Source organism: Coenobita brevimanus, chromosome 23 (assembly GCF_032717465.1).
Source record: "Coenobita brevimanus isolate Jiangsu-jjx chromosome 23, ASM3271746v2, whole genome shotgun sequence".
Lineage (NCBI taxonomy): Eukaryota > Metazoa > Arthropoda > Malacostraca > Decapoda > Coenobitidae > Coenobita > Coenobita brevimanus.
Window position 1 is genome coordinate 62,173,812 of NC_136976.1, and position 22,547 is coordinate 62,196,358.

Below are 22,547 nucleotides of genomic sequence, written 5' to 3' on the forward strand. Positions count from 1 at the left end.
TAGCAGAGGTACGCGGCGTTGCCTGGGCCAAAAAGGCGAACACTCTAATCCTATTTGTTCTTGTTCAAGCTGTATTTCTACTCCAGAAAGACCACGTACCTCTTATGCTTTTGAAAAGGGATTATAGGAGGTCCAGGAATTCTCTGTTTCAGCTTTCGCAGCCTAACGCACAGTATTTGTGTGCACTAGTTTTCTGTTACCGGTGACCTCAAAATAACGATTTCCTACTGGTGACCTCAAATGACCTCGTTCAACCTCACATAGCCTATGTCCGAACTGGAGGTCACATGAGTCTCCATGCCAAATATTGGGCTCCTGGGTCCAGTCGCTTGAGCGTGTGTTACCGGTGACTTTAAAATAATGACCTCCGACCAGTGACCTGAAATGACCTCGGAGGTCAACCTCACATAGCCTATATCCGAACTAGAGGTCATGTGAGTCTCCAGGGCAAAAATTGGGCTGTAGGGGTTCCCGGCGTTGCCCGGGCCAAAAAAGGCGAACACCGCTGGTGACCTCAAATGACCCAGATCTGAATTTTGACCTCCCTAAAATCATCCTTGGGTCACCCTGTTTCAGAATGTATATGGGTCTTGGGATCTTTGGCCCTTGGTTTGGGCGTGCTTGAAGGACAAACAACGCTGCTGTTTTATATACCGTATATACCTCGTAGATGGGAAGCATCAGCGAGAGGACACTGCAAAAACTGTATAGAAAGAGGGGTGATAAAGACGTAAGGAAACTCATTTTCCCAAAGAGGGCAATTGATCAGTGGAATGCTCTATCGAATGAAATTATGTGTGCCAAAATTATTCATGAATTAAATATATGTATGATAAAAATGGCTTAATACACGGGACAGTACAGGCTTGACTCATTCCTGTAAAGATACAATTAGGTAAAAACAATTAGGTAAGTTAGAAACACACACACACACACACACACACACACACACACACACACACACACACACACACACACACACACACACACACACACAAAACGTTAGAAAAAAATGGCTGGCTTTCACAAACTCATTCTCCCTCCAAGCTATCACAAAAGTCACTTTCTTCATGTCAGCTTTTCAGTAACTGACTTCTTTCTCTAGTCTTCTTGAAAGCATGACAAAGCATATTTTTTGCAAGGGTGAAGAATCTGGCCACTTCCTGTTAACCTGTAGACTAGAGGATGTGTGTGTGTGTGTGTGTGTGTGTGTCTTCTTTACACACACACACACACACACACACACACACACACACACACACACAAACATACCCACAAGAATATAAAAAGGTCTTCATACTGTTAACTCAATGTGATGTTAATGAAAGTCGATGATTAAAATATTGTTGTCACTATGTACGAGAGCATGAATTGTTGAAGAGTGATTGTACACCTCACCCACGTGTTTAAAATACAAACTCCATACCACCTGCACTCCCTTCACACCAGTACAGTCTGCGTCTCATGGATCATACACCACTGTCGACTCCATTGCGCTCACACACCACTTCATTCCACTCACATCCATGTCGCCTAAATACACATCATCCACACCGACACCAACACACCCACATTCGCACCATCCATACTTACACTCACCCCCACCCCGCCCCACCCCCACCCACTCACTCCCCACGCGCTCGCGCACGCACCCACCCATCCACATACACACACACACACACACACACACACACACACACACACACAGCAACATCACACGGTCCCATACCCACACCACCGCAGGGTACTTTGGGAAAAATCCAAGGTAACGTCAGCGAGAGGTACCAGTGTGTGTGGGCGGATTAAAACACACACACACACACACACACACACACACACACACACACACACACACACACACACACACACACACACACAGACTGGGCAAGAATAAAAAATAATTGAGAGGAATATTTCAGTTTACCGGGTATATTAGCTTTTTGTAATATCCGGGTTCTCTCTCTCTCTCTCATTTTGGAGTTTGTTACCGTATCTGTTTCCTGTTTCTCCGTTTTCTTTTATAAGTGCCTCCTTCGTCCTTTCTTCATCTTCCTCTCCTTCTTCTTCTTTTCCTTCTCCTCCTTCTTCTCTTCCTTTTCCTCCTCCTCCTTCTTCCTCTCTTCCTTTTCCTCCTCCTCCTTCTCCTCCTCCTCTCCTCTTTTTCTTCTTTTCCTCCTCCTCCTCCTCTCCTCTTTTTCTTCTTTTCCTCCTCCTCCTCCTTTTCCTCGTCGTCTTTATCATCATGCTCATCTCCTCCTCCTCCTCCTCTTCTTTTTTTTCTTCCAGCTGAGCGATATTCAATCAGTAAGAAGGTTATTATTAGCCCTCTTAAGCGCGGGATGGCCTCAGTATTCCATTTCAACAAACACCAACATTTTTTTTTTCTACTGTTTGAGCGTTGGAACCTGGGAGTGCTGATGTAGGTACCATTATCCTCTCGTGGTCAGGAGGACTTGATATCAACCTAGTGTGTGGTAGCTAAGGCCAGACGATTTTATTCAGCTGAAAGAACATCTTAGGAGCCTGAGAGTGTTAATGACTCTCTCCATTATCTCTTTTTCTACCATCCACACAATGCTGTTTCATTGTGGCAAGTACCAGACGATTTTGTACAGCTGTCTTCAGTCCCCAGAGTCAGAGGGTTAGACAGTCTCGATAAACTCATTCCCTGCCTGATGATTTTTCTTCATCCAGGAGGTACATTGGCCTCAGTAAGAAAGTTAACACTTTCAGGCTCCTATAGTTCACTTTCAGCTGAATAAACTCGACTAGCGTTAGCTGTCAAACAATACTAGACATGTCCAGACCATGTGAGGGTCAATCGTATTACAGTTAATGTTGACACTGCTAACAGTCTCAGCCTGCTATACTCACCGATACACCAGTCCTGTATGAGACAACCCTATCATGTATTTAGTGTGAAAGGTGAGTGTAACGGCGAAGACGGGCACATAATAAAACGGAAGATAATAGTCTGGTATTAATTAGAATAGGATGTTAGAGTTGTCCAGACTATAAGGTCTGAATTCACTGCCGTTAATCTCAGTTGCCTCCCACCCCCATTCCTAACGTATCCTCTACATCCTGTCCTCCTCTTCCTCTCCACTCGACAACTCCACTCTCTCCCCACTCCAACACCCCTTCACCCTTCGCTGAACTACCCCTCCTATCCCCATCTTCCGCTTAGCGACCTTGAGGGCAATATCACATCGGCGTCCTCCTCCTACTTTGCTTCAGATCTGGGTGGAAAGAAGCAAAATAATTTACTGATAATAGCAAAGCTCTCCGAGAGTCCCCTCATCAGCATTCTTCTAACTGCTTTCCGCATTTATCATTCCTCCCCGAACGTCAGAGAGTATCCTTCAATGTCGTGTGTGTGTGTGTGTGTGTGTGTGTGTGTGTGTGTGTGTGTGTGTGTGTGTGTGTGTGTGTGTGTGTGTGTGTGTGTGTGTGTGTGTGTGTGCGCGCGCGCGCAGCACCCGTCTAGCAACAAACTCCCATTCCTTTTCTGACCAGCTATCTAATGCAAGAATTTACCGTTACTCCCAGTCCTTCATTTATGCAACAAGTCAACTCTGGAACTGTCTCCCTCTGCCTGTATTTCCTGCCTCCTATGATCTCCAGTCTTTCAAACGGATCTTGAATTTGGCTCTTTTGTATTGTATTTGTTTTCTCTTGGAGGAAACAGTTTGCTGACTCCTGGCCTTTGGTTCCTTCTTTCTTGCATTAAAAAAAATAGTCACATATGAATATTTAAATATTACAAGTAACCTTTCCATCACCACAGGCAGCAGGGAGGCGTCGACAAACTTCTGATCATGGATGTTCAGTAACATTCCTCTCCTATTAAACACCTTCTTATCATTCTCCTTCTACTGTCACTTTCATGGAGTTCCTCTCACTTGCTTCTAAGTTGTCTCTCTATTCGACATTTGTCAGATGTAAAAAGTAGAGTTCACTGTTAATGATACACTAACATTATGGTACAGTGCATGACGTAGGTATTTTTTTTGCACTTTGAACAACGTGGCAATGAGAGAGAGAGAGAGAGAGAGAGAGAGAGAGAGACTACTAGGAACAGATGTCTCAACCCTATAAGACTTGCAGGTAACTTCCCTCGACTGAATTAAATCGTTCTGAGACGCCAAGACTGTAGCCCCAAGCCCTGCCAGTCGTCCTCAAAGGGTTAACTTGAATTTCCCAGTTATGCAAGCGGACAAGAAAGTGTTCGTATATTTCTCTACAGTGATACCTCTACTATTGCTCCATAGAGACTAATCGGGCTAGTGGGGTTAAATAAAGCCTTCATTAATTCTATTACTATTCAAGTTTTTTCCCAGGTTAAGAAAAAAAAAAAAAGCCTGGGCAACAAGACTGGAACAAAAAAAAAAAAAAAAAAGCATCATCCTTCTGGAGAGAATAACCTGACCATCTTCAAAAGGGTAAAGAAAATAAAAAGAAACTGGTATAATTCTTAAGGTATTCCCAGAAGACCTATTACACCAACGCTTTACACGTCTTTTATTTATTTATTTATTACCTCGCCCGGACGTAGTCCGACGGTTTTTGGTCGAGTGTGTTTGTATGTTTATTTGTTTGTTAGCAACATTACGGAAAAGGGCAGAATGATAAAGAAAAAAATGAAACTTTCAGGATATGTGGGCACTGGTCCCCAATGAAAGTGATTATACCTGTATTTTGGAGGTAATCGAGTGACCTTGAAGGGTCAAAATCAGGGTCACAGATTTTCAGGGCGATACGACTTGAAAATGGTTGAAGATATATTTTCTATTATGAACATGCAGGAACTCGTAATATGGGCTTTCATTTGGCACCAAGACCTTTGACCTTGAACGACCCTGAAAAGTCAGACTCAAGGTCACGGATATTCAGGGGGCTGTAACTCGAAACTGCTTGAGGATAAATATTTATTATCAACATATAAGGAAATCCCAAATGGGTTTTTAATTGGTACCTTGACCTTTGACCGTGACCTTAAAAGGTCAAACTCAATGTCACAGATATTCAGAGGGCTACAGTATAACTCCAAACTCCCCGAAGATACAGATATTAACAATTACCAAGATGGGAGGGTCCACAGGCCTTACTGGGGACACAGGACAGGTTAAGGCGATAAGGTTTTGATCGGAGGAGCCCAACAGAGAGAAAAGATTAACGCATAAGCAGAAGGGTTAGCTGTAATGAAGAGGTCAAGTATGTTGGAACTCTCTCCAAGGTGGGGAGGGATATAGGTAGGGTGCTGTACAAGTTGCTCTAGGTCTTAAGGATGGAAAAGATGTAGGTTTGTTCACCAGCTGGATCAGTGAAAGAAGAGGAGAGCCAAAGGTGGTGGTGAACAGTGAAATCACCTAGAATGGAGATTTCAGAGAAAGGAGAGATGAATAGGATGTCTTCCACCTTCGAAGTAATATAGTCGAAGAATTTTTTATAGTCAGTAGAATTAGGGGATAAGTAATCAGCACATATATATTAAGTCAGAGAATGACAGGAAAGCCGAAGCCTGTGAGTAGAAAAATTCAGAAGATTCAGGTTCATGAACACAAAAGCAAAATATGTTGTTATTCACATATACCCAACAGTCACCTTTGGCTTTGAAATGAGTATAGAGAAAGTAGGAGGATACAGAAAAGGGTTTACTATCAGTCACCTCAGACAGTTGAGTTTAGAAAAGGAGTGGTGGTGTTCAACAGAGAGAAAGTTAGACGAAAGGCCGCCAATGTTGTAGATATGAAGAAATGAGTTAGACATTGGTTCCAGGCATCCCACATGGCCATCATCAGGAGAGGGACGGATGTTGGGGACTTTGATGGTCCCCCCCCCCTCCCCCAGGAACTCCGAGACTATGATGAGATGCCTTTTTTTTTTTTTTTTTTTTTTTTTTTTTTTTTTTTTAATAGGAAGTGTAGTGTGTAATGTGCATGTAGTTTGGTGTTGACAATTAGAGGAACTTGTATTGGAGAGGATGCTCACCTACTCTCTGTGTTACTGAAACAATGAAAAAGTTCAGCAAAGTGGAATGGTCAGAAGCTGATCCCGAGGGCTGATGAAACGGGAGCTCCAGCTCTCCCTGTCATCAGCTTTCCATTCACCTTGGGAGTATCGCCCTACTCAACTGGTGTTACAGTCTAGTGGTGGTGCCAGCTGTGATGATGGAAATGATGGCAATTGTGGTGGCACTGATGCTAGCTGTGATGAAGATAGTGATGGTAGCTGTGGTGGTGGTGTTGATAGTAGCTGTGATGATGATAGTTGTGGTCGCTGTGATGATAGTTGTGGTAGCTGTGATGATGATAGTCGTGGTAGCTGTGGTGGTGGTGATGGTGTTCATGGTAGCTGTGATGATGATAGTTGTGGTACCTGTGGTGGTGGTGGTGGTGGTGGTAGCAGTGAAGATGGTGGTGGTGGCAGCTGTTCCGAATTGGCTGTCATTTGGGCAAGTGTTGAACAGCCCGATAGGGCTGCGAAACTCCTGTAAAATCTACAGTGCTAGTCATCTGTGGCGCCCTGGCTGATCTTAACACATTCACTACAGTGCCCTGTGCTAGCTATATTAACTCTCTGAATCCTGTGACTTTTCTTTCTACCCTTTTTCCTTTTTTCCCTCCTTGGTTTCTTTTCTTTCTTTTTCTTTTTTCCCTTTTCCTTTTTCTTTTTTCTTTTTTCTGACGACTTGATTCAGGTCAGGGGGAGACTTCGATATAGCAAATCAGTCTTTTCACCATTAGAGCTGAATAAGATCGTTGGATGAAATCATCCCATGATAGTGTGGTAAAAAAAAAAAAAAAAAGAATCACCACCATACTGAAGGAGTTAAACGTCTGGCAGAAGCAAGAATAAAACAAACACGTCCTGAAGGGGTTAACTGGAGGTGGAAGTTAGCGAAGTGAGCGGCGATCCTTTCAATAATCAGGTCAGCTTTATTTGGGGAGGGGGGAAATGTGAGCATCTAAAAAATCGGCTTGCCAATATTTTAGAACTCTATCTTTGTTGTGACGTAGAGACAGTGCATTTTAGGGGAGTTCGTTTGATAAACTTAACTTTTCTTTCAAATCACTCTCTGAGGTATTTTTAGACATTCAAAACATATTGTTAAAAGCTGACACTCAGTTACTTATATGTTACTGAACAATGTACACAGTGATTTTAATTTCAAAATGACTTTGTTACGTGCCTGTTTCTCTAAAGTTACTCGCTAAGGTATTTATTGACTTCAAAATTGGAGACATTTGAAATTTTCCGCCTAACCTAACCTGTCTTAAAAGATATAATTTAGTGATTTGTGTTTTTAAGGTTATAGGCACCATAAAATTCTTGGTAAGTGTAAATGATGTAAGATATTTGGAATTGTAATAGTTCTCACTGGGGTTATCCTTGAGCTGGCACCAACCCCAGCGTTCCGAGCTTCCGGGTTAACTTCACCTCATGAGAAATAAATGTCAAGTGGAAAGAAGGGTTAACTTTTTAGATGAAGAAACATCTCTAAGAACGGCCTGGTCAGTCAGTCAGTCACACTCTAAGGAATTTCACACGGAAGGTGCTGCAGTCTAACGCAGCCCCACATCAATCTACCATTTCTTTGTTTGTCTGTTTTACAGATCGTGCAAAAAAAATATATATATATTTCTGTTATCGAGTCCTCTATTGCCCCGTCATGAGCGTAGGGGGCTAGGCTACTTTGTCCAGACTTTTAAGCCGATGATCAATTACCCATCCCTGATTGGTGTTAGGGGTGCAATAAACTCCAACCTTCCCTTGTATGTAAAGTCTAGTGTAATTAGAATCCCTAAGTTCACTAGACCACCAGACATCGGGTTGGTTATATGGTTACCACCCAACATAGCCGCATATTCGTGCCGCCAGTCTGACTGGTCAAGGATTTCTTCACCCGTCACGTCCCAAGAACCCTCAGGAAAACTAATCGTGGCCGATTTCTTTCCTCTCACTTGCTATTGGTTGGCGAAGGAGTGGATAGAGCAGTGACGATATGTAAGCATCTAGTCCACCGTCACAACCATTCCCCATCATAACACAAAGACACTCTCCTGCCACAACCAGGGCACTTTACAGCATCTTTTTTTTTTTTTTTTATCCTATTAAAATTACTCAAAATGGTTACTAGGCCCCTTACCTCCTTTTTTATGGGATCTGCCCTGTCTGAGGAACGCTGTTTTACATTCTACATGTAGGCTATCATTTGCCTTCTCAGGACCCAGCAGCCCTGTTTACCTGTTTGTATACAAGTGACTCAACACGATAAAGATGTTTTAACCTACACATTCAGCAACAATATCTGGTTTCTGTATCTTCACAGGCTTCGCCATGTTGTATTATTTAAGTGCACCAATATGGATCCACATCGACAGTTGCGTAGTCCTACCAGTTCCCCATTGTATACTTTTTTTATTTATTATTATCCCATTAGTCATTTTGAAACTTAAATACCAGCTCAGATGGAACATAATGACTCATATTATTAACCATCAGCATTATCATCACGTCCTGTTTCCCATGATTTTATATCTATAATATATAACTCCTGCTCTGTTTCCACGTTTTCTGCTTGTGTTGCTGGTGGCCACTGCACACGTCGGTCGGCGCACACTGGTCGTGGGTGGATATGTTCCCGGAACCTAACCACTCCTGAGCGGTTATGGGCGGTCAAGAGCGGCCACAGGGAAACACCATGGAACCGGTTGCAGCTGGCTGTGACTCTCTGAAACTGCAGTACAAAAATACGAGCGTAACTGATTTCTTGGGCTCTAAAAAACCGTCTTATTTATCAACCACTGAGCAGGAATCACCTGAAGGTAGCACTCCATCAAGTGAGAGGATGGTGTGTGCCTTCACGTAGACACATACCTGGTATGTATAAAACTGACACAAACAGATAGGTGGTTGGTTGGAGTGCTAGCTAACTAGCTAGACATATAGACAGATGAACAGATGGATGAATGAATGAATGAATGGATGGAGAGATGGATGGATAGACAGGCAGACAGACAGACAGATAGATAGATAGATAGATAGGAGATAGATAGACAGATAGATAGATAGGTAGGTAGATAAACAGACAGATGGATGGATGGATGGATGGAGAGGTAAAGATGAATAAATAGATAGAAAGATAGATAGATAGACAATTAAATACAGACAGGTAGACGGACAGAGACAAACAGACAGGCAAACAGACATATAGACAGACAAAACTGACTACCAGAAAAAAAAAAAAACAGGAGCCAAAAAACCAAGCTCATACGCACGCGCCCGACGCCGCGTAATTGCAGGGAAGCAGTGGGGGCCATATTTATAAACGTTCTGCAGGGTAAAGTGAACTAAGTGTGAGTTTTTTATGTTCTTATTTTGTCTCATGTAACTGGATTCAGGCGGAAAATACTGGTACAGGGAAGCAAAATAAATTCTCGATAATAATGAAATGGTATATAGATGGATGGCTACATATACTAGTGTGTAGAGAGAGAGAGAGAAAGAGAGAGAGAGAGAGAGAGAGAGAGAGAGAGAGAGAGAGAGAGAGAGAGAGAGAGATTAATAGATAGATAATTAGGTGGAGATAGACATAGATAGATCAAGGGATGGATGGATAGATGGATGGATGGATAGATGGACAGATAGGATAGATGGAGATTGACAGATACATAGAATATTGAAAGGATGGATGGATGGATAGATAGATGGATGAATAAATATGTTAGCACTAGACAGACGGACAGATAGACAGGCAGATACATAGACAGATAGATAGATAGATATTTAACCCTTAGCACACGGGAAACCAGTCTCATGCTAAGTAACCTCATCCGTTCATACTCAGAATATGACAACCAAAATTTTTGACGTGGTGGAAGGGTTAAGGGGAGAGAAAAGAGAAGACTTACCTTAATGCCTATCAACTGCACGAGGGTCAGTAAGCCAGACAATTACCTGTGTGATAGGCCATCATCTTCCCCCACCCTAGGACACTCAACAGTCAAATTTACATCCAGGTCCCTGATTGTAGGATGGTTGGTATTGGATATGGGCAAAGGGGAAGGGGGAAACAGTCTTTCTCTTAGAGTCTGACCAGCTGGCGAATTGGATCCTTCCAGTTTGGGCTGGATGTGTTAATGGAAGCACCTGCAACAGCTCCACGGGGTTTATGAGCCTTTGTGACGCCTGGATGGGATACATAAAGAGTCGAGCAATCAGTTCCCCGTTATAACTATGATTTCTTCTCGTTGGAGGGACAAGAGCACTGCAGTTCCTCATGCCGTTTTATCTTTACAAAAAAAAAGAAATAAATAAATAAATAATTAAATAAAATAAAATCTCTACTTGTGCGAAATAATATCGTGAACTTATTTTAATTATGAGTAAGAGAATGAACAGAGGGTGCAGAAATCTTCCCTCACGTCTAGCCTTCCCTGCAGTAACCAACGTAAAGTTACGACAAGAAATCGATCGTAAGTATGTTTGAGACTCGCACCCCTGGGCTTAGCTAGAAAAGAAAAAAAAAAAAGATCCATTCTGCTTTGTAATTAGGATTTTATTTTTATTTATTTATTATTATTTTTTTTTTTGCTGAGAGATGCATTCCTCTTTCCCTGTCTTTTCCTGCAGACCAAAATTGGCCCAAAGTTAGTATAATATTTCTCTCGTAAGTAAGATCTGTCATTACGAAAGACATGGGAAGATTTTGCACTGTCCTTGTCCTTCTAAGAAAACCAGTCACTGCGACGAGAGGGAAATGATCATAAGTTTCCGCACTCTCCTTGTCCTTCCTACAAGAACCACTCACAACAACGAGGGGGAAGTGATCATAAGTTTCCGCACTCTTCTTGTCCTTCCCACGACCACTCACAGCTACGAGAGGGAAATGGCTGTAAGCATCTTCTTGAATTCAGACCCGGACTTGCACTAGAGGGTGGTCTGACTGTGAACGGGGACTCCCCTTGGCTGCCTCGCCTCTTCCTTCTTGCTCACACCAACGTACTCTGTCCAGATTTCTTCGCTATTCCACACCTCTTCGCCACGTCCGCTACTTCCCGTCGCAACACCATATCGAGCACTGCCTTTAAACCACCACCGTTTTAGTATTCCTTATGGTAAACTAAACAGCTCAACAGTGTAACAGTAATTAATATAAACAGTTACTATTATTTTGAAGAGCGGTGTCTGACATAGGGGAGAGAGGGTTTTAGTTACTGGATAAAAACCTTAACGGTACCTAGCTGGGATTACCTGAAAGGGATTTTACCTACCTGGGATTTTACCTACTTAACAAAGCGCGCCTTTTTTTTTTATCACTGCAACTTTACAATCGCTTTTTCTAAATAGGTAAACAGTATAATGATTAGGTGTGATGTCTTTCTGCTGGAGAGAGAGAGAAAGAGAAGGGAGGAGCTGGGATTTTTTCCTGGTCATGTAACCCCAAAACAAAGCAGTGCCCTAAAGTTTTTTTTTTTTTTTTTTTTTTTTTTTGAGCGGAAGACAAGGGCAAGGTGACTAATAGGGGGAGTGGCTGAGGCAAGCGTTAGGCTAGGTGTGTAATGCCAGGGGATTATTATTATTATTATTATTATTATTATTATTATTGTTGTTAATGTTGTTGATGATGATGTTTTCGTTGTTATATTTTTCATCATCATCATCATCCTCATCATCATCTTTCATCATCATCATTTTTCTTCTTCACCACCACCACCATCACGTTCCTCCTCCTCTTCTTAGCGCGCGCGCGTGCGTGCGTGCGTGTGTGTGTGTGTGTGTGTGTGTGTGTGTGTGTGTGTGTGTGTGTGTGTGTGTGTGTGTGTGCACGCACTCGAATAGAAACAGGATTTAGAACATAGCGTAGCAACGCCTAAAGTAGGAAGACCTTTGCATTGTGTTCCCACCCGGTTGACCCTTGAGCTCCATGATGGGTTTTATTTACATTCTTGCTACGTTTAGGTTCTCTTATTTACCTTTGGAGAGACTTTCGAACTGCTGGGATGAGCTATGGCCTTCATTAACCCTTTCACTAATTGAGGTCCTTCGTATGCTGAATAAAATCGTGTATATACCACTGCAAATAAATAAATGAATGAACAGATAAATAAACAGATAAATGAACACGTAAATTACTGGGGTTGAAGGTGTTCAGACTCCCTAAAATTATTTAGCAACATGTTTATTTTTTGCATATGGATAGGGCAGCTCTCAGGCTTCTATGACTCACTCGCAACTAAATATAATTACCCGGTTTTAGGTGGAATAGATGATCAGTGTTACCTGAGAGGGGTAATAGTACTGTGTTAACTCTGAGGCTCCTATGGCTCACACGCAGCTGAATATAACCGTGTGGCTGGAGCAGAATAGTGGAGCTGTCACAACCATGAGTTAATATTGTCTTGTGTGCTGCATTTCTTTTCAGTACAGTTGTGGCCTTGTTATTTGATGATCCCTACCACCAGATGACTTTATTAACCCCTTCAAGCCAATGATGTGCTTTACTGATTTCATTGTTGCTTGGCAAAGAGACACAGGTTAGAACTTGAATTCTTTATTTTATCTAATGTTTCGGGCTACACAGAACTCACCTTCAGAGAGTTCTGTGTACAACGAAATGTTAGAGAAATAAAGAATGCAACGTCTAACCTGTCTCTGTCCCACCCAACATTTATGCTTGTTGCAATGATTCATCTACATTTATTGGTTTATTCTTACTACCTGCAGACTATTTTATTCAGTTTTTGGGGAGACCTCTTATAGCCAAGGGATAAATATAGGCAATATCTGGTCTCTCCGGTTGAAAGATCTCTCCAAAGCCAAATGAAATTGATTTAATCCTGGCGAAGGATTAAATGCACGTGTGATAAGCAAGAGACATCGCTAAGAAAGATACTGCCAGCCTCTTTACCTATTTAATAAGAAGACGTGCCTTTTAGTTCATTCTTTTCCTAACACCAGACGATTTTATTCATCTTAGGAGGGAGCTGTAGCAGTGAAAGGAATAATGAAACCTATAACCAATCCCTCCATCTCGAAAAGACTCGAAATCTGCGTAAAATCATCGGAGAGTAGTAAGAAAAAATGTACAACACGTCATCGTAAAAGAGTGGGTCAAGCCAAGGAGAAGACGTCCCAATGAAGGGTGGGGGTGGGGTTAAGGAGGAGGAGCAGGAAGAAGAGGGGGTGAAACAGTGGATCGTATTTATAAAGTATCCCAACCAGTTCAAAGGAAAAATGAGTCTCCTTATTAACCCTTGCTACAGATGGGTTTGCTTGTCGTATTTGACTGCTAAAAGTTTCATTCCAGACTGATTGTTATGTGTTCGGTTGGTGAATTAGTGAAGGAAAGTCGGCATGCAAACAACTTCATGCACAACTTAAAATTAGGTGAGTTTATAATTACGGCGCTGTATGGGTGTTGCTGAGCAGGGGATGTGCGAGCAGGAAGGAACTAGCAGGTGCACAGCAAAGGTTTTATAATATAATGTTCCGCCAGACTGGGAAAATAGTTGTTCTGGTGGCTGGACTTTGACGCAGGGATGAGGTTCGTAGGACTGTTTGTGAATTAAGATCCATGTGTCCTTAAGCGTGCGTGGTTTGCGTAGGTGGAGGAGGCCAGTTGGTGGGAGTCTTGGTAGGTGTGTGGGTGGTGGAGAGAGGGTGGGCATGAGAGTGAGGGAAGTGTGTGGGTGTGAAGGCGTGGGAGCTGTGTGGGTGTGAGGGTTAGGGAAGTGTGTGGGTGTGAGGGTGAGGGAAGTGTGTGGGTTCACGTGAGGGCGAGGGATGTGTGAATTTGAGAGAAGTGTGTAGCCTGGGTGAGGAAGGAGTGTGGGTAAAGGAGGTGTGTGGGTATGAAGGCGAGGGAGGTTTGAGGGTAAGGGAGGTGTGTGGGTGTGAATGTGAAGTAGATGTGTGGGTGAGCGAGGTGTCAGGGTAAGGGAGATGTGTGGGTGTGAAGGTGAATGAGTGTGAGGGTAAGGGAGGTGTGAGAGTGAGGAAGGTGTGAGGGTGAGGGGAGTGTGTGGGTGTGAGGGTGAGGGAAGTGTGTGGGTGACAGAGGTGTGTGTTCGCGTGTGGGGGATGTGTGAGATAAGGGTGAGTTAGGTGTGTGTGTGTGTGTGTGTGTGAGAGAGAGAGAGAGAGAGAGAGAGAGAGAGAGAGAGAGAGAGAGAAGGAAGTGTGAGGTGAGGGAGGTGCATCGATGTGTGGGATGAAGGCAAGTCAGTGCTGCCAGTACCCGCGTGGAAGCGCAACCACTCCACTGCTCCTCCACAAACCAGTTCTTTTCAACCCAGCACACTGCTCGCTACTCTCCTCACACCTCTCAACCCACTGTGAGTTGCTCGTCAAAAGAGCTTATATTCCTCAGCTTACAACACTCTCCCCAGCCTCACTCTTGCCAGCTTTTTTCTGCGTATGGCGAAGTTAACGGTTTTCTTGTAGGCAATTCGTGCGAAATGTGAAGTTGAGAAGTCTGTCGATAATACGGTGTCATAAAAGGAAGTTTGTTGATGATAATGCGTCATAAAATGAAGTTTGTTGATAATAAAATGTCAGAAAGTTTTGGTGTTAATAAGGTGTCGTGTAAGGAAGTGTGTTGATAATAAGGTATAGTGAAAGGAATTTTTTGTATCAGAAGGTGTCCTAATAAAGATGTTTGTTGATAATTATTTGTTGCGTAAGTAAGCTTGTTGAAAAGAAGGTGTCGTATATGGAAGTTTGATGATAATTAGGTATCGTATTAAGAAATATGTTGATGTAATAAGGTGTATAAGGAAGTTCGTTGATAATAGTCATATAAGAAGGTTTGTTGGCATTAAGGTGTCATAAAGGGAAGTTTTTTGATAATAAGGTGACATATAAGGAAGTGTGTTGATAATGTGTCGTGTATTCGTCAGTTGAGGAATCTCTCTTGGTCCACTTTTTCACCATCTTTATCCTGTGTATGGGCAAGTTATCCCCCTCATTGTCAGGACAGCTCTAGTATTCTTTTCCAGCTAATAACAAATGATTTTATACAGCTGAGAGTGAGTCAAAGACCCTGTGAGTGTTAATATCATTTTGTGTGTTATTCCTGCAAAATGTGACCTTAGAAGAATGTTTATAATTGAGTAGAATTGAGCGTGCATAGATGATATGCTTACTGATATAGGGAAGTGGATATAGACTGACACATGAGACGGGTGCCTGAGAGTTTAAAGATGGTTGGAGGTATGATAGGCTAAGAATGTAGATAAATGATGTAAGACTGTGCGAGAATGTTGTGTATGGAAGTTAGTTGTTGTTGATGATTCTCTCCTCAATTCGAGGAGACCGGGCCTTGCTGTAGCCCGGTTGCTGGTGGTTGTCTTGAGTAAAGGTAAGGGGGAAGACAGGGCCTGGGGAATGCCCAGCACACACGCCCTGTCTCCTGGCTGAGTTGCGGTGTGTGTGAAGTTAGTGAAGCTGAGGAACTGATAGGGATCGAAATGGTTGGGTGAAGATTGCACGAAGTCCATGATATGGGTTTGGCACCGCTTTTATAGCTTGAGTAATTGGAAGAATGTGATGTGCATTTTACAGAAACGTACAGAATAATATGTGAAGATGGTTATGCTTGTGAGTCTGAGCCAGGATTCGGGAGCCTTAAGAGATGTATGAATGATGGTTTGGTCCATTTCAGTGTGCTTACTGTTGATAGCTTTCCCATCGTTATGCTGTGTCTTCTTCTTCTCCTTCTTCTTCTTTCTTTCTTTCTTTTTTCTTTCTTTTCCTTTTTGTTTGTCCTATATAACCCCCATACTTTCGACTGGAATGAAGAGTGAGATGATGATGATAATATTTAATTAGTCTATGTCTATATGAGAAGCACACAAATATCATATAATATTAAACCTTTCACGAAGAGGAGTCACTTTGCAATTCCTCAAGGAAAACCGATGTACGAGAATGTTGTCATAATATAGGGATTAATGTAGATTGTTCCTAACCTCATCCTTACACCTGGTCCTTCCTAAGTTTTACACGCTTCTGGGGTGACAAGAATATCACAGAAACCTCATATTCGTAGTGAAAGATTTAACCTCTTTAAGCACACTATATATTTTTTCATTTTAATCTTGTAACCATTTGACGATTTCTTTCCATTTATGACAGACTCACCACCAGACGACTATTCAAGGCGACAAATTCTAATAGTGAAGGAAATAATTTAAGGCTATGTCTAACCCCTCCACTTCGAAAAATCTCTCCTCAGACAAATAAAACGTCTGTAGATACCAAGAACGTAATAAAAAGCACATCACTGGATTGGAGGGGTTAAGGCAGGGCTACTCAACCGGGGGCCGGTGGGCCAAATCCGGCCCTTGAGTAATTTTTCATTGGTCCTTTGACAAACTCGAAAAAATACAAATAAACAAATAAATAAAAAAAAAATGCATTTTTCTTTTTTTACTGATATGCTTAGCGGAAACTGCAAAAGGAAGTTATATAGCCTACGAATTTTTGGTTTCGTTCTATGTACAAATGTTTAGACAGAGGAAAAACTAGACTGAAAAAAATAGATGACCTATCAAACTGAGTTTCATAATCCGGCCTGACTCCTAATGCACTTGAATAGTCCAAGGTTAAGGTGTATAACTATGTGGATAAGATTTTAATGCTTGAGATTTACATTATACCCTTTAACTTTTACTTGGCCTATAATTCCCATCTCTCGACTTTGAATACTGAAGTGTTATAATAGATTAACAGGAGAATATGATTTTAATCACGAAGAAGCACTGCGGAAAGGATGTATAGCTATAGTATTGTCTTGTTCTGATTCTGAGCTTTGAGAAATAAGCTGCATAAGGACGAAAATCTGGACCAAGTTAGAATAAAAACAGGACATTGTTTGTTTTGAACCGACAGAACTGGCCACTCGTGACAGAAATAATAAAGTGTGGTTGCATGAAATTTGATGGGCCTTAGTTTTGCGGTAGGAACGAGTTTCCTTGATTACTAGTTAAATGAACCCTCCAGTCTGGGCATCAACTTAGCAGAAAAGGGTTAGAGATCTTTGCCAGGTTAGAATAATCAGGTTATAGTGTATCTGTAGTTTAGATGTTTGTATTTGTTATTTCCTTTCTTGCTACACGGCGACAATGACCTTCACTATTACGCCGCTAGGTTACTGAAGACTCTGAGGTTCCTATAACTCACTCTCAGCTGCACTGTTGGCTGGGGTAAGCTGAAGTCGAATACTGGAGTTGTCCTGATCGTGAGAGGATTCATGGTGGCAGTATTAACATTTTCGGCTCCTATGACTCGCTCTCAGCCGAATAAATTCGACTAATGTTAACTGGGAGAGAAAACCAGCGTTGTCCCTACTGCGAGAGGGTTAATTACTAAGTCAGACCAATCAGCAAGGAATAGGAGGTACAGAGCCTGCCGGAATGCATTACTAGAGTTGTCCCTACAATGAAAGGGCCAATCAGTCAGTCATTCCAGTCAGCAAGGAAGATACCAGAGAACCTACCAAGCCCACGCGCCGGTCCCTTTGTTTGGCTTCCTGGGAAGTTGCCACCCACAGAGAGGCCACTTCCAAGATCTTTTACCCTGGCTTTTTTTTATTATCTAATCTCGTAGCACGTCTTCCTCAGTGATTTATATTGCATGCAAGACTTTAACAATCACTTTCAGCTGAAGTAAAATCTTCTGGAGTTTGTCAGAGTAGAATACTTGAGTTGTCCCGATCATGAGAAGGTTAATGATGACAATATTAACATTCAGCCTTCTATACTCGCTCTCAGTTAAATGAAATCGTCTGGTGTTAGTTGCAGTATATTATTTGAGATATCCCGACAATGAGAGGGTTAACATTTCCTTTTATTTTATCATTGCAATCCATGACGTTATTAAACAAATATAATAATCACAAAAGACAATATTTAGTTGCATTATGCAAAATCAATCGCTAAGGAAGAGGTGCTACGAAGGCTTCTATGCCAGTAAGGATGAGTGGGTGTGGTTCAAGGTGCAACGTCGAGAAGGGACCGTGTTTATAAATTGTCTCAAGCTTAAATTGTGTATAAGCTTCTTTGCATGTACGTTTGTCTTCATTCATACTACTCCCAAATTACACTTCACATCCAAATTAGAGTTAATATTAATGGGATAAAAATACGGCAACTAAAATGATCCTGTATATGGATAAATGTTGTGGAATTCTCTGTCACGAAATTTGCTTTGAATTTTTTATATATACGGCTCAAGGTAATGAGGACCGGGATACACAAACGCAGTTTTGATTAATTCCATGTCGTAACTCAGGTTTTGATTTGCAGGAAGAACAAGGAGACTGTCAAATCCTCCTGTGTCTCCTGTTCTAACTTCTTGAATATATCTCAGCTACGAGACGAGAATTACATGCACGTTATAACTGTTCTCTGCAGGAAGATCGGGGAAACAAGTACAAAATCTTCCCTCGTCTAGTTGTTCCTGTAGAAACCCGTCAGTTACGAAACGGAATAGATCGTAAACATGTTAGGGAATTCCACTTTAGGAATATCGCCAGACTTGACCTTTCGATGCGGTTATGTGTACTTGAAAGCTAACACTTGAGGATTTTTATTCAGCTGAGGGAAATAGCTAACACCAGAGGATTTTTTGTTCAACTGAGGGAAGTCCTAGCACTGAGAGGTGTAAAAATCGTCGCTGGTATACCTCCCTCATCTATTAGTATACATGGGGAATTTGTATTGGCCAACACAAGCCGATTATTATTTTTTTTTCAGTCGAGGGAATTCCTGTCTGTCAAAATGTTAATGAATGGTTCACTGGTGAGTCTCGTGCGTGGAAAAACAGAGAAGGCAAATTGTACCGGAGTTTGATACAGAGAAGGATTAGACACACAATCAATACAGTATGGTTTTTATGCATGTAGATAATTGTTCACACACACACACACACACACACACACACACACACACACACACACACACACACACACACACACACACACACACAATCAACATCCTGTGATAGGTGGTTCACTGGACGGCCAAAGTCTCTTCCAGTTTTCTCCGCTCCGACCTACTGGGTTGGTTTGTCAAATTTCAGTGAAAATATATTTGATGTGTGTGTATGTAAAAGAATGTGCTTCTGTGCGGGTGTGTGTTTGTGGTGATTGTGTAAGTGCGTGAGGTGTACATAAGAGAAACTGTGCGTGTGTGTGTGTAATTCACCGGGTCGGTCACGAACCCCCGTCTTAGCGATGTTAAGCGAGAGCATTACCACTGAGCCGGTGTAGCGTTATGATCTGTCCCCCTGTCCGCCCCCTACGGCGCATGCGCGGGAGTTGCCAGAGGCCGCCACAAATATGCCATTTGTCCTCTGATCTCTGTAGGGGTAACATGATCGGAGCCTCTCGCCCTTTGTTTACAAACGGTCCCCCTGTCCGCCCCCTACGGCGCATGCGCGGGAGTTGCCAGAGGCCGCCACAAATATGCCATTTGTCCTCTGATCTCTGTAGGGGTAACATGATCGGAGCCTCTCGCCCTTTGTTTACAAACGGCAAATGGTCATTCCGGCGTCTCATCATTCGTTTCAAAGCTTTCTCGGGTAGTTTTCGCACTTAAATTAAATTAGGTTAGGCGGAAAGCAGTAAAAATTCGAATTTCTAAGGTATGAATGAGTTAGGTTGGATAAACATAGTTATAATTAATCATCTGGGGACGAGTTATCTAATCTGTTAGGCGTGAGGATTGCCTTAGCTTTGAATCTTTACAGGAATGAGTCAAGCTCGTACTGTCCCGTGTATTAAACCGTTTATATCATACATATCCTTGAAATTATAAATAGTTTTGGCACACACTACCTCATTCGGTTGTGCATTCCACTGATCAATTGTCCTATTAGGGAAACTGAATTTCCTTACATCTTTATCACTTCTCTTTTTATGCTGTATTTTGCAATGTCCTCTTGCTGATGCTTCACACATATGATATATATTCATTTATGTCTATTTTCTGTTCCCCTGATATGCATTTATATAGCATAATCATGTCTCCTCCTCTCCTGCAGCGTTGGTAAATTCAATCTTTCCAGTCTTTCTCAGTAACTTAAATCTCTTAAGCTTGGTACCTATATTGTAGTGGCCCGTTGTATTTTTTCAATCTTATCTGTGTTTTTTGAGATGAGGATTCCAGACTACTGTGATGCATACTCCAGAGTTGGTCTGATGAATATTCTCTTCCTCAGCATATCTTCATTTATATATGTGAATGCTATTCTCATATTAGCAAGCAATGTATACATGTTTCGTACCTTCTCACTGATGTGATCATCAGGAGATAGTCTGTTACTGATAATTACTCCTAGGTCCTTCTCCTTTTCTGATATGTGTAGGGTTGATCTTCCTAACTTATAATACCAATCTGGTCTTTTCTCACTTTTACCAAATATTATTACATGACACTTATCCACATTAAATTCCATTTGCCATTTATTGCTCCATTCATGAAGCTTGTTCAATTCCTCTTGCAGCTCTTTGCAAGAATCTATGTTAGTAATTTTCTTTTGAATTTTTGCATCGTCTGCAAAAATACTTAGATAGCTTCCTCTCTGCGTTATATATTCACTTTAATACCCACCCAACCCCTTTTAAATGCCATAGAGTCAATAAGTGGATTGGTGCTAGCTTTTCCTTTTCCTTTTTTTTCCAATTATCCAATCCAATCCCTCTAGTTTTGAGAAATCTTACATCTCCCTTTAGTTTTGAGAAATCTCACATAAGAGTGTTAGGCTAGTCCAGTATAGTTCAAGTTCAGTCAATGTGAAATAAAAATTAGCCTCTGAATTTCATTTATGGAAAAGTACTTTTAACTCCAAACACTATGAAAACAGTATGCACTCCAGTAGGGTATGCTTAGTGAAGTTTGCTGTTCACACTGTTACAGCACTGCTACTGATTCAATGGATAATGATAAAGTAAAAACCCTTATCAGTTACGGTACTGAGATCACTTCAGATACTAGTTGTTATGGGAAATTAAAGAAAAAATCCTAAGTTAGGTTATTCAGCACATTGGGTACATTACTACACATCACTGATTGGCATATTTTAATACCAATCGTTTATTTAAATCTGCACACATGTGCAGTAACATAAACCCTGTCGTGTCCAGTAGCACAGGATATAATATACTGTACTATCAGTGAAAATACATTGAATACAGTAATAAAAAATTAAAAAAAAAAGCAAAAGTTAGCACCAAGCCAATGAAAATATGGCACTGAGGTGGAAGGGGGTTGGGTGGTTATTAAAGTGAAAATATAAGGCTGAGAAATAAGACACATGAAGTACAAGAGGAGGTGAATAATAAGCGCCAGTACCAAGCTAAAACAATGACTACATGGCACTATAATGGAAGAGGGTTTGGCGGGTATTAAAGTGACAATGTAAGGCAGAGAGGTAAGACAGATAAAGTACAGGAGCAGAGTGGGAAGAGGGGAAGGATGGAGATTAAAGTGCCCCTTTTGCCACAAGCAGGGATACTGAGGAAGTATTCTGTCCCTCCTCTCCAGAGGGGTGCTATCAATGGAAACTAAGCCAGCTCCCAGTCACGGTTATCTCACGAGTCCTTTCCCCTCGGGGAGGGGGGGATAGAATACTTCCTCAGTATCCCTGCTTGTCGTAAAAGCCCACTAAAAATCCTTCCCCTTTTCCCCCTCTGCTTCTTGTACTTTATCTGTTCCACCTCTCTGCCATATATTTTCAATACCCACCCAAGTTAGTGCCATATAACTTAGTCATTGAATGGAATGGATTATTTAAAAAAAAAAAAAAAAAAAAAAGGAAAGGTAGCACCAAGCCACTCAATGGCTATATGGCACTACAATAGGAGTTGGGTGGGTATTAAAGTGAAAATATAAGGCAGAGAGGTGGGACAGATAAAGTACAAGAAGCAGAGGGGGAAAAGAGGAAGGATGAAGATTAAAGTGCCCCTTTTAGACGGTTTTTACAACAAGCAGGGATACTGAGGAGGTATTCTATCCCCCCCCCTCCCCAGGGGGAAACTTAGTTATTGAGTGGCTTGGTGCTCGCTTTCCTTTTTTTTTTTTTTTTTTTTTTTTGAGTCCTTTACTCATCCCTCTTAACCACCTGTGAGGTCTACAAATACCTGTACACTAGTCAAATTTAACACAATGAGAACTACTCAGCTACAGACCAGTATCACTGACCAGTGTTGTAAGATACTAGAAAAGCTGATAAGGGAAGTTTGGGTAAAACATCTAGAACATGGTATGATAAAAGAGAGGCAGTTCAGTTTTAGGAAGGGAAAATCATGTGTTACTAATCTTCTAAGCAATTATGACAAAGTTAGAGAAACATTACAGAAAAGAGAAGGATGGGTGGACAGTATCTATTTAGATTTTAAGAAAGCATTTGACAGAGTACCGCATCAAAGACTTTTATGGAAACTGTACCATCAAGGAGGTATCCAAGGCAGTCTCCACTGTTGGATGCAGGATTTTCTCAGAAAAAAGGAAATGAGAACAATATTAAGGGGAAATTACTGA

General features: G+C 41.7%; 1 protein-coding gene across 2 annotated transcripts in view; it reads left to right on the forward strand.

The window, feature by feature from the left end:
* Positions 1-22,547, forward strand: part of LOC145392864 (serine protease persephone-like) — a 68,949-nt gene that overhangs the window by 6,561 nt on the left and 39,841 nt on the right. Inside the window, exon 1 of one of the 2 annotated variants that reach the window (XM_080267147.1) lies at positions 14,275-14,339. The exons of the other annotated variant lie outside the window; for it this stretch is intronic. The gene's annotated coding sequence lies outside the window, so the exon portion shown is untranslated. Of the gene's footprint in view, positions 1-14,274; positions 14,340-22,547 lie in introns of those variants that run through there. 2 annotated transcript variants of the gene reach the window in all.